The sequence below is a fragment of the Podarcis gaigeae genome, assembly GCF_964106915.1.
Source record: "Podarcis gaigeae genome assembly, chromosome: 13".
In the NCBI taxonomy this organism is placed as follows: domain Eukaryota; kingdom Metazoa; phylum Chordata; class Lepidosauria; order Squamata; family Lacertidae; genus Podarcis; species Podarcis gaigeae.
This window is the reverse complement of record NC_139689.1, coordinates 9,828,853-9,844,806: the sequence shown is the minus strand read 5'-3', so window position 1 is coordinate 9,844,806 and position 15,954 is coordinate 9,828,853. Positions and strand designations below refer to the sequence as shown.

At 41.9% G+C, this 15,954-nt stretch overlaps 1 long non-coding RNA gene and 1 gene segment (V, D, J or C); both read left to right on the top strand.

The window, feature by feature from the left end:
• The first annotated feature begins 735 nt into the window (after nt 1-735).
• Nucleotides 736-6,972, top strand: LOC310830696 (igW heavy chain V region W26-like). The segment is given in 3 exons: nt 736-932; nt 1,037-1,338; nt 6,387-6,972.
• Nucleotides 2,454-2,898, top strand: LOC310830697. The gene is made up of 2 exons (XR_014557679.1): nt 2,454-2,628; nt 2,735-2,898. It is a non-coding gene; the product is annotated as an uncharacterized lncRNA (long non-coding RNA).
• Nucleotides 6,973-15,954: the final 8,982 nt, after the last annotated feature.

Genomic DNA, 15,954 nt, shown 5'->3' with positions numbered 1-15,954 from the left:
AGTAACATAAACCCCACAGATAATGATAATAAGAATAGCAATAGTAATAATAATAATAAATTATTCAATTTATGTACAACATTTTATCCAAAGATCACAGGCCTGTATGCAACATTAAGAACATAATTTACAAAACATAATAAAAAACATGATGCAGTGCATAATATTACAAAGCATAATAAGAAAATGATCAAAATAACCACACGGACTTTTAACACGCCATAGATTATTTAATAGCTGAAGGCCTGGGTAAGGAGGAATGCGTTCACCAGGCACCCAAAGACCTGCAATGATGGAGCTATTCCACAGATGAGGAGCCACCAAAGAAAAAGCCCATTTCATGTTGTCACTCTCCAAAACCTCTCAGGGAAAGGAGACAAAGGCCTTGGGAGAGACGGTCGGTAACTCATTGAGGTCATGAGCCATGAGGCTTTATAGACCAGCATCAGCACTTTGAATTGGGCCCAGAAACTTATTGGCAGCCAGTGGAGTTGGGTCAAGATCAATCCTTAGTCCATTCAGATTGGTCTGAAACATATATTGTTTTCTTTTTTCCTTTTAAAATCCCCTGCTGTTTTATCATTAAAAACATATACAAAAAATTCATGGATCATCTAAAATAGGTAGCAATTTGGGTTTGATCATTTTGTTAATGTGCATGCACAGAATCTATGGCATAGATGTTTTAAGTACACACTTGATGAGAAGGCAGGATGTGTAGAGTTTGGATTCCATATTAATAGTCTCCCTTCTTATGCTCACTGATTTATGCAAAGCTACAAGACATTGGGCATCCTACTTAAGCCTTCAAAGCCTCATTTCTCACACAGACTTCCTGGAACAGCACATTTAGTCCCTTTCAGAGCCAGACCATTACATCACTATGCCGTCTTTATTGACAATGCTCATTGCACTGGCTGCCTTTTTCTCATGTGCGTTGAACTGTACATCTATAACTTCTTCCTTCCGTCAATTAATGTGGGTTTCATGTGGTTTGTTGTTTTTTATCTCATCTATTTCCCACTTCTTATTCCAGGTGCCCTCACACAGATAGTTCTGACTCAGTCGGACCCAGTATTGAAGAAACCTGGAGAATCCCATAAACTCACCTGTGCTGTCACTGGATCTGGAGTTAATAGTAATGTTATGGAGTGGGTCCGGCAAAAACCTGGAAAAGGATTGGAATGGCTTGTTGAGTACTATAAGGCTGGGACCAATTATTATTCCCCTACAATCCAAGGGCGATTCACAGCCTCAACAGACAGCTCCAACCTCTATCTGCAAATGAACAACCTGAAAGCAGAAGACACGGCTGTCTATTACTGTGCGAGAAGCACAGTGAATGAGATCCCACTAGACCTCAGACAAAAACCCTTCACTGCATTTTATTTTGTGACAAATAACCAGAGGGGGCAGCAAAGGGCCACAAGCCAGAAATGATCAATGCTCCACCAATTCCTTCTAAGACAAAATATATTTTCCTTTAACGATGTCTAGGAAGGCAGTTTTTCTAGAAAGGTTTTTTACATGATAATTTGTGCTGTTGGAAACTGAACCCACTGAGTAGGCTGCAGTTGTGGATGTTCTGTTAAGGCCTTCAGATGCAGTTTTGTAGGCCTATGTAGATTGATTGAAGGGAGCTAGGACATAACCTTAACCCTACCGATACCAACCAATGAAGATGTCCATTCTGCACAATGCAAAATTGGTCATTTAGTGTGGCTGCTCCTGCCCTTTGCAACTCCTCCCCATTGTGTGTTAGACAAACACCTTTATTGTCTTTTCAGCAATTGCAAAAGACATTCCTCCTTCATCAAACATTCTAAATTGAGGCATTTATCCCAATTGGTTCGAACATTGGACATGGATTGATTGGAGGTGTGTATAAGTGCTTTTTAGCTGGCTGTCCTGGAGCAGAGGACATTTGGATGAATGGGGTCACAATGGAATGCATTACCCAAATCCACTCAGCTGGAGACATGCTCTTCTATCTGAGGTTCCCAGCTGCAGCAGGAATCCAGGTGGCTGAACTGAGCCTGCGGCACCTAAGGCTAGCATAAGGATCCCCAAATGGGTGTTCTAGGGAAAATTGCAGGGTCAGGATATTACTGGAAGGAGGGACCTAGTTCCAATTTTTCTTCCCTTTGAACAAGACTGATATACATATTCTTCTTTTATTAACCATATCTACTGTCCTATTTTTTAAAAAAATCATTTTGTAGATTAACTATGTTAACCTTCTAATTTGAAACGTTTGTTAGTATGGATCCTCTATAATATGTGGCATAGATGTTTTAAAAACACACTTGATGAAAATGCAAGAAATATGGTTCCATATTAATATACTCACTTCTTATAAAAAAAATTCCTTCCAGTAGCACCTTAAAGACCAACTAAGTCAGTTCTTGGTATGAGCTTTCGTGTGCATGCACACTTCTTCAGATCACTTCTTATAATCACTGATTTATGCAAAACCTCAAAAAGGAGTGTCCCCCTTAAGCCTTCAAAGCCTCACACCCCACCCAGACTTCCTGCCACAGCACATTACGTCTCTTTCTCATCCGGACTATCCCACCATTATGGTTTCTTTACTGCCAGTGCTCATTGCCCTGGCTGCTTCTTTCCCATGTATGTCAAGGTCTTTTTCCTTCCTTAATTCATTGTGAGTTTCATGTGATAACTGTGGGCTGTTGCTTTTCCTATTTCAGCTCTTTTTCCTGTGTTCCTATTCCAGGCATCCGTACACAAATTGTTCTGACCCAGTCAGATTCAGTACTGAAGAAACCTGGAGAATCTCACAAACTTACCTGTGCTGTCACTGGGTTTGATGTTAACAGCTACTATATGGGCTGGGTCCGACAAAAACCTGGAAAAGGATTGGAATGGCTTGTTCTCTACTATAAAGCTTGGAGCAGTCAATATTATTCCCCTACAATCCAAGGGCGATTCACAGCCTCAACGGACAGCTCCAACTTCTATCTGCAAATGAACAACCTGAAAGCAGAAGACACGGCTGCCTATTACTGTGCGAGAGACACACTGAGTGAGATCCTACTAGACCTCAGACAAAAACACTTCACTGCATTTCATTTTGTGACAAATAACCAGAGGCAGCAGCAAAGGCAACAAACCAGAAAGCCACAAACCAGCAATGACTGATGATCCACCGATTTCATTTTTTGATCATGCTCCAGTCTGCAATGAGTTGCTCTAATATTGTCAGATGCAAAAGAACAGCTCTGTGACAAGCACAGGGAGTAGATTGCTTCATATGGGAGAGGTAGTCCTTAAGGCCTTGAGGTCCTGAGCCATGAGGCATTATAGATCAGCATCAACACTTTGAATTGGTCCCAGAAACTAATTGGCAGCTAGTGCAGTTGGGCCACGATGAATCCTTAGTCCATTCAGATTGGTCTGAAACATATATTGTTTTCTTTTTTCCTTTTAAAATCCCCTACTGTTTTATTATTAAAAACATATACAAAGATTTCATAGATCATCTAATATAGGTAGCAATTTGGGTTTGATAATTTGGTAATATGCATGCATAGAATCTATGGCATAGATGTTTTAAGTGCACACTTGATGAGAAGGCAGGATGTGTAGAGTTTGGATTCCATATTAATAGTCTCCCTTCTTATGCTCACTGATTTATGCAAAGCTACAAGACACTGGGCATCCTACTTAAGCCTTCAAAGCCTCACTTCTCACACAGACTTCCTGGGACAGCACATTAAGTCCCTTTCAGAGCCAGAGCACTGCATCACTATGCCGTCTTTATTGCCAGTGCTCATTGCACTGGCTGCCTCTTCCTCATGTGTGTAGAACTTTACATCTACATCTTATTCCTTCCTTCATTTATTGTGGATCTCATGTGGGCTGCTGCTTTTTCTAGCTCATCTATTTCCCACTTCCAATTCCAGGTGCCCTCACACAGATAGTTCTGATGCAGTCGGACCCAGTATTGAAGAAACCTGGAGAATCCCATAAACTCACCTGTGCTGTCACTGGATTTGATGTTAATAGAAATGTTATGGAGTGGGTCCGGCAAAAACCTGGAAAAGGATTGGAATGGCTCGCTGAGTACTATACACTTGGCACCAATTATTATTCCCCTACAATTCAAGGGCGATTCACAGCCTCAGTGGACAGCTCCAACCTCTATCTGCAAATGAACAACCTGAAAGCAGAAGACACGGCTGTCTATTACTGTGCAAGAAGCACAGTGAGTGAGATCGCAGTAGACCTCAGACAAAAACCCTTCACTGCCTTTGATTTGGTGACAAATTGCCAGAGGGGGCAGCAAAGGGCCACAAACTAGAAAAGCAAGTTACAGAACACAGCCTTCATTCTTTGGCATATCCTCTGCCTACAGTGAATTGCTCCAGTTTTCCTGTTCCAGTTGAAAACAACAGTTCTGAAATATTCAAGGCAGTCAATTCCTCTGTGCCCACCATATTTCCACAACTAGTACCCTCTCCTCTCATTTCTACACTCCCAATTGTACATAAAATCCTTCCTCGCCACCTGCAGTAATCAGAGGTTGATAAAGGCACCATTCTTCCTCTTCTTTCCCTCTCCCTCATATAAATGAACAGTTCTCTTCTCTCTTGCATTCTTCTATTCTACAGTCTTCTGTTCCTCACCCCTCAGATCCAAGCAATTCCTCTTTCCCCAACTTTCTTGCATTTTCCACAGTTCCCTCCCCTCTACTCTTCCTCACACTTTTATTCCCTGCTCTCTCTACTTCTTTTCACCCCTTCCTCCTCATGCTTTGACCCTTTGCCGACCATGGTGGATACACTAATGCTCCTTTGTTCCCTTTCCTAAGTAGCTGCTTCTTTGAGATCAAAATGTGGCACAAGCACAATAATGTAGCATTTGGGGGGGGGGGGGAGAGAGAGACATACAACCCAGTAACTCAGCACTGGAGGTCAAGAAAATCTCCACAGCTACCATGTATTTTCCCTTGGTACTTAGAGAAGAAAAGACTCCCTGGAAAAGACTCTGATGCTGGGAAAGATTGATTGCACTAGGAGAAGGGGACGACAGAGGACAAGATTGTTGGACAGTGTTCTTGAAGCTACCAACATGAGTTTGACCAAACTGCGGGAGGCAGTGGAAGACACGAGTGCCTGGCGTGCTCTGGTCCATGGGGTCATGAAGAGTTGGACACGACTAAACAACTAAACAACAACAACTTAGGTAGGTTAAAAAAAAACCCAAACACAGCAAAATATCAACATGCTGAAGGTGATGGCATCATTGAATAAATGGCTGACGAGAGTGGAGAATGGGAGGTTTTAGCACACTTCAAATTTCAAGTGAAGTGAATGGAGAGTTTTCCCAGTCCCATTTGGCCATGTTGGCAAGCGAATTATTCTCTATATTCTTATTCTCTAAAACCTTTGTTGAAATTGAATGTTGGGGTAGGGTGTGCCATTTTAGGGGATGAACCTTAATTTTTGCAAATTTCTTCATTATGAGGGGTCATAAGAATGTTTCTGGGTATGAGAAATATCCATCCTTAGAGAAGAATATGCCAAATCAGATTACTCTGTCATCCACTGCGGGGATTGGAACAAATGGATTCAACACTTTCAGAGTTCCCAGTTTCTGTGCCATGTTCTATGCACCTTGTATAAATCAAAGCCATTTATTTCCCTCATATTATTTCCAGTGAGATATTATTATATCACATGCTTGTGTTTTCTTCTGTAAGCCGGTCTGTGATCTCTTGGTGAAGGGTTGAAGAAGAAGAAGAAGAAGAAGAAGAAGAAGAAGAAGAAGAAGAAGAAGAATATAGATGAATACAGTCAGCAAGACCTGGATAAGACAGATGAACTGTTTTTCTTCCTCACATATCCCCTTAGGAGTGCAGGGTAACACAGAGTGATAAATAGATTATAGTCATGTTGTTTTCTTTTAAAGAACTCTACCTTTTGCTATACTTTCCATAGGTGTATATATAAACACACCTGTCTAATTCAAGTAATCGTATGGGTTTCTTACATTTGTTGAGGTGCATGTAATCAAATCTATGTCACAATTGTTTTAGGCATGCATTAGAAAAGTATGTGGAAAATTTGGATTTTATTAAGACACCCTCTTCCAATGCTCACCGATTTATGCAAAGCCATGATAATGATGAGTTCCTATTTAAGCCCTCAAAGCCTCTCATAGACTTCCTCACAAGGCACACAGGGTCCTTTTGAAATCCAGTCCATCGTTCCAGTATGCGGTTTTTCTTTTCCATGCTTATTGCACTCACTGCCTCTTCCTCATGTGTGTTGGGCTTTCATTTTATTCCTTCCTTCACTCAGTCTGGGTTTTATAATGGGCTTTTGTATGACAGCTATTTCTTCTTCCTTTTTCCTTCATTCCAGGTGGCCTCACACAGAGAATTCTGACCCAGTCAGAATCTTCAGCATTGAAGAAACCTGGAGAATCCCTGTGCAGTCACTGGATTTGATACTGACAAGTACTGGATGGGCTGGTTCCGACAAAAACCTGGAGAAAGATTGGAATGGCTTGTTCATAATGTATGCTATGGTTACACTGATTATTATTCCCCTACAATCTGAGGGCGATTCACAGCCGCTAAGGACACCTACATCTCCTATCTGCAAATGAACGACCTGAAATCAGAAGACACAGCTTTCTATTACTGTCCAAGATTCACAGTGAGAGAGATCCCAGTAGACCTCAGACAAAAAACCCTTCCATTTGGTGGCAAATCCTCACAAGAGATGGCATCAAAGAGCCACAAACCAGAAAGGCATGGTACAGAACAGATGCATAAAGGAAGGGAAATATCAATGATCCACAGCTGTCATTCTTTGGCCAAGCTCCAGCCTGCAGTGAACTGTTCCAAGATCTTTCTGTTCCAATGCTAAACATCTGTTCAGAGACAATGTCCTTTCCCCATCTCCCCCATTTGTCCCTTTCTCTCAGGCATTCCACCCCAAACAATGTGGCTAATATGTGCACTTTTTAATTGTAAATTTTGAAACTGCACTTATTGTTGTATTTTAAAATGTAACCTGATAAATTTGTCTCCCTGCTTCTTTTGTTTTTCAGTTTGGTTGCAAAAGTTGAAAATGAACAGTCTTAGCCTTCATTATTAAATAATACTTTTATTTCTTGAATTTGTTCAGATATGTGACAAAAATGAAATGAATCAGCTGGTATTATATCCTGAACTAACTGATATGGGAGGTCCACAGCTTCCATTGCTACAAACACCTAACAAGAAATGCAAAATTAATATCAAATTAGCATTATAATATAATGAAATATAATGATAATAGTAATTATAATATAATGAAATATAATGATAATTAAATCATATTATGACATAATTTAATAATTTTTCTTTATCTGTTGTTCCTTAATGTTCAGCTTAGGCTTCAGCAGAATAATGTAACATTTAGGTCCAAAGATACAACCCAATAGTCCAGCACTAGAGGCTAAGATAGAGAAGATCTCTACTGCTACCATATATTTCCCCTTGGTGCTCAGGTAGGTAGGGACAAAGGACAGCCAAACACTGCAAAACAGCAACATGCTGAAGGTGATAAATTTGGCCTCGTTGAAAGTGTCCGGCAACTTCCTGGCCAGGAAAGCCACATTGAAGCTGATGATCGCTAGAAGGCCCATGTAGCCCAGGACAAGATAAAACATGAGGACAGAACCTTGTTGCATTCAACTATGATCTCTGTCGCCTGGGATTGCAGGTCCAAATCTGGGAATGGAGGAGAGGTTGCCAGCCACACTACACAGATTCCTACTTGAATAAGAGAACAGGAAAAGACAATGGAGTTGGTCAGTTTTTTGCCCACCAATTTCCTCATGCTTGACCCTGGCTTTGTGGCCATGAAGGCGACAACTACCGTCACGGTTTTGGCCAGCAAACAAGAAACAGCTACAGAGAAGACAATGCCAAAAGTAGTTTGACGGAGAATGCAGGTCACCTTCGTAGGTCTTCCAAGAAACAGCAAAGAACAGAGGAAGCAGAGGAGGAGGGAGACAAGGAGAATGTAGCTGATGTCCCGATTGTTGGCTTTGACTATAGGGGTATCTCTGTTCTTGATGAAAATTCGCAGCACGAAAGCTGTGATGAATGAAAGAGAAACAGAAACCAAACTAAAACTGATCCCCAAATATTCTTCATAAGATAGATATGTCATAACTTTGGAGATGCATCTGTCTCTACTCTGGCTTGGATACTGCTCATCTGGGCATTTAAAGCATTCATCCATGTCTGAAAAAAAAGAAAGGATCCACCATTGTGTCAATTTCTATGTAAATTGAGTCTTATTCTGAGAACGCTGTTCAGTGTGGGATTTGTTGGTCATTCTGTCATCTAATTATTATATTTGTATCCTACTTTTGCTGCAGGGAGTTGGCCAAGAGACCAATCCAGCAACAGTGCACTGGCCCAGAACATCCTATTGACATTTCTGCCTGACACTGCCAAAAAATGATAAGAGCAGGGCAAAAGTGAACCTACTGTTGAACATGCTCTTAACCCAACAGACTTCAGTGGAAGAATGATTTCTGTAATTTTGGGGGCTGAAGGTTCCAACTCAGCTTAACCGAAATACAAAGCCTCCATTGGCTTGAATAGGCAGAATCAGATCCTGCAATATGGAAAATGGCCAGTGTGTTACCTATTCTACCTGAGTATTTGCAAAAGTGCTCAAAACACACACACAAATGGCAAATTGTTGGCTGGAATAATTGGTGAAGTGCATCACCTACCTATTTGGTCCGATATTTTCCCTTCTGGGCAGGGAGCACAATCATAGCAGCAAAACTTCTCCCCTTCTCTCTTTTTCTTCTGATAACCAGGAGGGCAGGAATCACTGCATACAGAAATAGGCACCACCTATTAGGGGCAATGAAGAGAGACTGGAGTTGGAAAAATTGTGTGTAGGGCACCAGGGGCAGGGGAGAATCTTCATTTAATGGCAGGCAAAGAAACAAGAAAATAGTAGACTAGAATACTAGAAGGTAGCTGGGAATCTCACTTTACATACCCCTCACCTATCCCACTTAAAACGCGACCTCTTGAAAATTACAGAAGCTATCCCAGCTTCTGATTGGCTCCTGGGATGTACTGTTTTGGCTCCCACAAGACCATGGCCCTGAAAAACATACATTTTGGGGCACCATGATCTTGCACATCTCACCTGGCTCACCAAGGAGCGTGGCCCAAAAGACGCACATCCTGGTTTTCCTTCTGGGCATGTTGGAGGGTGTGACCTTCACAGATCCACTATCAAGCGACAAAGGTAGAGAGGGGATTTATTGGGTGAGGTGTTAAATGTTTTTCATATTTTGGGATGTTGGATTTTGCTATATCAGGAAAGAAGCAGCAGTGATGCTAGAATCATCATTTACTGATCCAGAGCCATTTTGCTCCACAGTGCTACAGGATCCCCCCCCCCCCACTCAGGTGTTCTCCTACAAAATAGCACAGCTACAGCCATATCTCTCCCTCCCTCAAAATTAATGTGGCATTTTTATTGATTTTGGCCATTCATATAACTGAATTCAGAGAGAGAGAGAGAGAGAGAGAGAGAGAGAGAGAGAGAGAGAGAGAGAGAGAGATGTGGAGGTATTATGTGTTCCAAGTTCTCTGGTTATGGAGGAGGGAAGATGGCCTGTTGTGAATGGAGCAGGTTCTTTACTTGGGCATACTCCTGGATCCAACTTTGACATTTGAGGTCTAGGTGGCCGTGGTGGTTAGCAGTGAGTGCTTATTTTCAGTTATGGCTGGTTGGCCAACTACTGCCCCATTTTACAGAGAAATTAATTGACTATGGTACTTCTATATTGGATAGCTGCAATGCATTCTGTATGGGGCTGCCCTTGAAGATTTCCATGTGTGTTTATATGTAAATGAAGTAGATTAGCCAAAATGCTGAGTTGCTGAGGTCTGTTATGCAACTGTATAGACTCTGTGGATCCCTAAGTGCTCCAGTGTCGGTTGGCATCAGTCGCTGTGATGTTCAGGCTGAGGAAAGCTTATGAAGCTTCCGAACGATCGACCAGGAGAGAGGGAACATGCCAGTCGAGCATGTGCCTCTGGCAGGGTCCTACTTGAGTGTAGGCTGAACTCCTGACATGATATGCCACCTGATCCAAAAAGCAACAGCCAGGTTACTGACTAGCTAGGGTTTCCTTCAGAGCACGTAGAATCCCTATTTCTAAAACAGCTGCATGGATTGCCAGTTCATCTCTGGGCTGCATTTAAGGTGTTTCAAAAGCTGCAAACAACATAGGCAACACTATCTGCTTCTTTACAGAACTCTCAGGTATTAAGATCAGAAGAAGGGGCCTCTTTGGCATTGTCACTGTACTCAGAAGTGGGGGAGATGTTGGCTTGGGAAACAGCATTCTCTGTGGAAGCCACTCAATTGTGGAAATTCCTCCCCTGGAATATTCATTATAGAGGTTTCATTGCAGGCTGAAGGAACATCTTTTTTCCAGGGCTTTTGATACATGTTATTTGTGATTTCAGGACTCATTCTATTCCTGTTACTATAATGAGATCTTTATATCATACCCAATCAACAGTTCCTTCAGGGTGGTTGAAAATGAAAGTGAAAAGCCATCAATAAAAATAATTCCCCCCCCCTCAAGCCCACCCACCACCTCACTCAGGGTTTATCTTTCTCCTGCTCAGTCCTACCCAAGTTGAAAAGGGCCTGGTAAATGTTCCCATTTAGCATGTTGTTACATGTACAGAGCATATCAGATTGCTTTCATTTATTTGCTGCATAAGTTCTAGAATGCAATAGGTGCCAGCAACTTTATCATGGGATCAGTACATGGTAAAGTTAGTTAGTTAGTAAAGGAAACTTTTAGCCCCACCTCTACCCCAATCACCTATCCTGAATTGTCTACACTGATACTGGAGTTTTTGCCCAGAGTATCAAAGAATCCACACCTGATTAAAGCTCCTGTGCCACACAATGAATTTGTCATTAATGATGAACTGTTTCCCTTCACCAGCATTCAGATTCACCATTCCAACTTTCATTTTAAGGAAGGAATTGTTTGGGAATAGGTCCATGCTCATGATATCAAAGCTGGCTATTAATTCTCCACAATCATTTAAAGACACATTTTCTCCAGCTGAGTTGTTAAATGAAATGCCTTGAAGAAATGGGTGGAGCTGGTGGGAAGAAAACAGGGAAATATAGTGGAGTCTCCTTTTTTGGTGTAGTTTTATGAATATGTTCCTTGCTATTCAAATTTTTCATATATTTTTCATATGTGCATGAGTACACACACACACACACACACACACACACAGAGGACCCAAGAGTGAAGAACATTGTTATAAGGTCCTTTGGGCACAAGCCAATAAGAATGACAACAAGAAATGCATCACTACATTGGTGAGACATGCTCTTTTATTTCATGCTGATTACGTCATTATAATGAAGCCATTTCACTGAGGAAATATTACCTGCCAAGGTTGAACACTGCGAAGGTCAAGCCTTGCAAACCCCATCACTGCTCTGTATTTGATCCAAGAGGATTCCATGGCATGCAGCGCATAAGCTATGGCATAGACAGCATTATAGACATTGTAACTGTGGCCAGTCATGCTCATTTCAAACACAGACCTGGGAAGGCTCTCCAGTCTCTCTTCTCCAGTACATGTTATGCTCAACTTTGCTGGCAACCTGGGATTTGGAAAAGAACATTCAAATGCCTGCTCCCAAAAAACCTTGAAAAATCCATCTTCTTTGGGAGGATGAGTTTTTTTGTTCTGGATGTATGTGCGGAATCCTCGAGGCTCATTCGAGTGAATTGCAAAGGATATTGTGCCATCAAATATTTGAAAGTTCCATCTCCTTAAAATGAATGTTACAGAAAAATCTATCTGAGCTGTCATAATCCACACTCTTCCAGCAGATGTGCTTTTCCCCAAGTCGGGGATTAAAAAAGCTACAATGGTGGTCAACCACATGAAGGTCATAGTTTCACCATAAGTGACAAATGCTTTGGCTTTGCTCTCCATGAAAGGCACGTTAATACTCCATCCCATATCAACAAATTCATCAAAGGAAAGGAAATCCCCCTGGTTTGGGATTCTTTGAATGAAAGCTGAACAAATTTTATTCTGAGAAAACAGGGGCTCTATGATCTGCAAGAAATGGTCTCCACTGTCATCATCCACAGCAAAGAGCCCAACCCAGCTCCACCCAAAATGCTGAAGCAGAAGAATAATTCCTGTGTACTGCTGGTTTTCACTGGGTGCCATGTGATAAAAGGAACGGACCTGTTTTGTATTGCCCTCTTCTGGGGCAAATGCTCCGTATGTAAGCTAAACAATTTTTAAAAAATGCAAATATTTTAGAGCTTTGTTACTAGGCATACTTGAGTGCATTTTTGTTTGAGTTCCTTTTTACAGAGAGTTTCTACTTTTGCAGTGTTAACTTCAACAACTCTGTGGCAGAAAGCTCAGTCAGACCAAAGTTTGGTGATTTAGTGCCTCAGAATTTTGCCTGACTGCAACCTCCTTCTGTTTGGCTGTGGGTACAGCTAGCAGGAGGAGGGGAGTCAGCACTCTGGGAGTACTGACTCCCAAAGGGGGGCAGAGGCTGTACAGCCACAGAAAATATTTTGTGGGTGCTGAGACCCCCAGGGGCCCTGGAGTTGATGCCTCTTCTCCTGGGGAGATGTTGAAACACTGCACTAGCAGCAGCAAAATGACCTTTCTGGGGCACAAGTCTGGGCAGTGTGTTCGTGGGTCCTGGGCTGCCCAGATGACAAGACCCCCCCTCCCCCTTGGCCTCACCAATGTGGTCCAAAAGAAAGCAGATCAATATGTTTGGCACCAGCTTGACTGCAGAAGGCATGCAAAACACCATCCAACTGACTTAGCGACTCCACTCTTGATTTGTGTAGCCTTTTTTTCTCAGAAAGATATCACACAAGGCAGTGGCGTTTTAGGACCAGAGTTGTCCTTGTCCTAGATGGGCTACCTTCCCAGGTTGACAAGCCCAATCTGCTCCTCACTTCCTTCTACAGGATGTGCAGAAACTGCCTTCTTGGCTGTTGGATCCATTATTGCTCTCGTCCTCTCAATCTGCCAGAGCCTGTCTTCCCTTGCAGGTTGAAGTCCTCCAGTCACTGGTGGTTTGATACCTATCAGCTACCCTCACTTGACTTAGCCAGTCAGTTGAAGACATTCTTGGTTGTGGCTGCTGTTGAATACTGACACCTTCTAGGAGCCACAGGTGAGAGCTGAGTGCAGGGTTGGGGCAAAGGATGGGGACACAAAATACCCCAAAAGAAGCATGACATGTCCCTCATCAGAGGCACTACCCCTCCCCTAACACCCCTTTAATGTCTGAGCAATGGACATGATTTGTTTAAAAAGAATCTGCCAGAATCACCTGACTCCGCCCTTTGAAATGTTCACCAAACTTTCAGAAGTCATTCTCATTCTGACTTGGAACTGCAGGTATTATACAGAAAATGCTTTCTAGTTCGTTTTCCTCTCCCATTTTCATAACCACATAATCACCCTCAGTATTAGAAAACATGCATCAATTATAATATTAGTGCAAACTCCAGCCCCTCATTACCTGTGGGATCTTGTAGAGGACTAAGATATCTGCCATGTGGAAGGAGATATCAGAACCAAGTGCCCCAATAATGGCTACCAAGTTCTTCTGGGTGCCACAAGCATAGTTGGGGACAAACCGGTCTGATTTGAAGAGCAAGTCTAGAATAGTGCGGTGGAATATCTTCTCCTGATAGTAGCTGTCATAGATGTGGAACCCAAGTGTGACATTGGGCAAAATCTTAGGGTTCTCGTTGATTTCATTGATGGCAAATGCCAAAGCCAGGATGTGCTGGTAGAACTTGGTCACCATGCTGCAAATAGAGTTATATGTCCTTTCAAAAAGGCGTTCTGCACTGTGCACAATGGTTTTGTTGGTGCTCAAGGACCATGCTGGTCTGCACAACCCAACCAACATTTTGAAATACTCCTATGTAAATATAGTATAATAATGCTTCTCCACTGTTGTCAAAACCCATCATTATGTCTGCAAAAAAACTATAATCAGGAGCTTCAAAAGTTACTGGAAACAGAAGGGAGGATAAAGCAAAGAGAAATGGCAGTGGGGGAAAAGTGAATGGCAACTGAAAAGAGGCACCATCTGGAAATATATATGCCATGTAATGACAGACAGATAGACAGACAGACTACACCCACATTTTACCTTTAATGGTTTCCCACAGAGACATAAGGGAACTGGAATTTGTTAAGGGTGCCAAGAATTGTTGGGAGACCCTAATCCTGTCACAGAGATACAATTCCCACAGTTCCCTGGAAAGTGGGATTGTTTATTAAAACTCACTTGAATTGTGTCACTAAGCAGCTACAGTTCCCAGGATGGTTTGGAAGAAGCTAAGACTGTTCAAAGTGGTATGAACAAACTTTAAGTATGTAGTGCAGGTAAAGCCACAGATAGATAGCATAATATATGATGTCTGTGTGTAGCTATCCAAAAGTAGCTATCCAACGCTTTTCTGTTAACCATGCTAGCAGTTCCCAGGAACTGAAGCTAAGAACTTATTGATGTAAAGTGAATGCTTTATGATGAATTAATGACCAGTTCTTCTCTGACAGGTTGAAATTTGACCTCTTAAATGTGGTTGAATTTGGAAAACAATTGTAGCATTTTTCATCAGGGAGGGAGTGTTTTTCTTAAAAAGAAAATCATATGGAGTTGCCACTGGGTGAATGGGTTATTCTTAGTTTTCCCAGGCCCCAATGTGGAACAGTTATAAATCAGTTTTATCCACTGTGCTGACTTTCTCTTCATAGTTTCCAGGAAGCCACCACCACCATCATCATCATCATCATCATCATCATCATCATCATCATTATTCCTCCCCATTTTTTCCCTGATGCCTCTCAATATCATTCACCACAACCTCTTTCCCCTCTAGAGACACTAGACAAAGAACTCTAAGCATATATGTAGATAGGCAGATAAATAGTTAGACAAACTGCAAATGGAAAAAAAAAATGGAAAGTGTTAATGACCGTGCAATAAAGAAATTTGCTGAGGTAGATGTTGATGTTTAAGGCTATTTCTTGTATTTTACAAACCCTACTTTTGCTGGCTCAAATGATATGAGATGTAAAGAGGGGGTCCTTACATCGGAAACTCAAAGCCCAGCTCCTGAGAAGGATATACCTGGAAGGAAATTTTAGGAGAAATATAAAGTATCTGGGAGGCAATCCCACCAATGAGGAGGGTTCCAAGACGATGCCACTCATGGGGAACAGGGAAGGAGTCCATTCCAGGACACTTCATGGCATCTATTTTGCACTCCTTCAGAGGCAGAAGCAGCAGCACCAGAAGAAAAAGTGTGACCATTTTTGAGGAAAGCATTTCTTTTGAACTGATCCTCCTGTGTCCACCTACGGTCTCACCACTGACACCAGTCTCAGTTTTAAAAGAAGTTGACAACTGATACCAACACACACTTCCAATATACAACGAAAAAAGAAACATGGAAAAGCAAGGTTTGAATGACAGGAAGCACACATGGATTTGAAGCCAGAAGTATATAATGAAAGGTGCTGAGTGTGGGGAGCTGTCTCAGTTCAATATGACAGAGCCCTGCTGGGCTCCTCCCTTCATCCCAGCTCTAAATGTCACAAAAGGAAGGTTTTAAAGACACTCTGAATTACTTATTGATGTTGTTTCTAGTGTCTTCTGGAAAACCGAAGTTGCACTGAACTAATTATTATGATGTGCATAATTGTAGAGAAATATAATTACCTCCTCTGAGCTCTAGTGCTGAAAGGCAGTTGGTATCAGGTGTGCCTATTGTCACCCTAATTGAAAACCACATGGGAGATGAGTTTGAGATGAGTACAGATAGAGGGGTCTTTGAACTTTGAAC